Here is a 1027-nt window from a genome sequence, read left to right as displayed (position 1 = left end):
ATATATATCTCATGTAGGCATTTCTGCATAGATTCTTATGCATACAAATTTCCACATTGATAAACAAACGTATATCAGGAGCCAACATATTCTGCCATTCTGTATCTTGATTATATTGAACAGCTTTATTCGTTTATACAAGCTTATTTGTCAATATTAGCTTTTATGCTTTTAATCATATAATTAACGCATGGATTCCCAATATATTAATATAAATTTGACCTGCCCTGCATGAGATGCCGCATGTAGAGAACGGCTCAGCGGTCACAGAGATATGCATCTGTAAAATTAAATCGTTGATTACTATGATAAATGAGCCATTCCTTTATGGCCACATGATCGAATTTGTATACGTATGTGTCGTCTGCATATTGAAATCATCGTGGTTAAGATAATGGTCTCGTTTTTCGACGCGTCGATTTGGACTTAGGTAACGATAAATGCAATTTCAAAATGAAACCCATAACTTTGTCTGCAGGCAGAAACAACTTCATTTCTGTGGCAAGCGCAAGAGTAATCTTCATGAGTATATCGCACAAATCTACTTGAAGCATGTTCTGTTGACCGACAAAGTACCAATTTATGGTCAGAGTTCTGTACAGAATTGTTTTATCAGGAGTAATAGTAATAGTTGGGGGCGGTGCGGTTGTAACAGAAGCAGCAGCATTAGAACATTTCAAGAACAAACATTTGAGATGTCAATATATAGATTATCGAAGATATTGAGATTATAATCTCAAAGCTATTATGCAATAGCAATACAATGCCTGTAAACTTAAATACACGAATACATAATACATTTGCCTCCCTCCATCTCTCTCTCTCTATCTTCTTCCTTCCTTCTGTTTCTATATGCATGTTTATATGTAAATATATATACGTATATCTATCTATCTATATATGGTATAAATATGTATATATACATGTGCGTACACAGACACAAACAAACACACATATATATATATATATATATGTATGGTATAATATGTATATATATATATATATATATATATATATATATATATAT

Source organism: Octopus bimaculoides, chromosome 10 (assembly GCF_001194135.2).
Source record: "Octopus bimaculoides isolate UCB-OBI-ISO-001 chromosome 10, ASM119413v2, whole genome shotgun sequence".
Lineage (NCBI taxonomy): Eukaryota > Metazoa > Mollusca > Cephalopoda > Octopoda > Octopodidae > Octopus > Octopus bimaculoides.
This window is presented reverse-complemented; position numbering follows the sequence as displayed.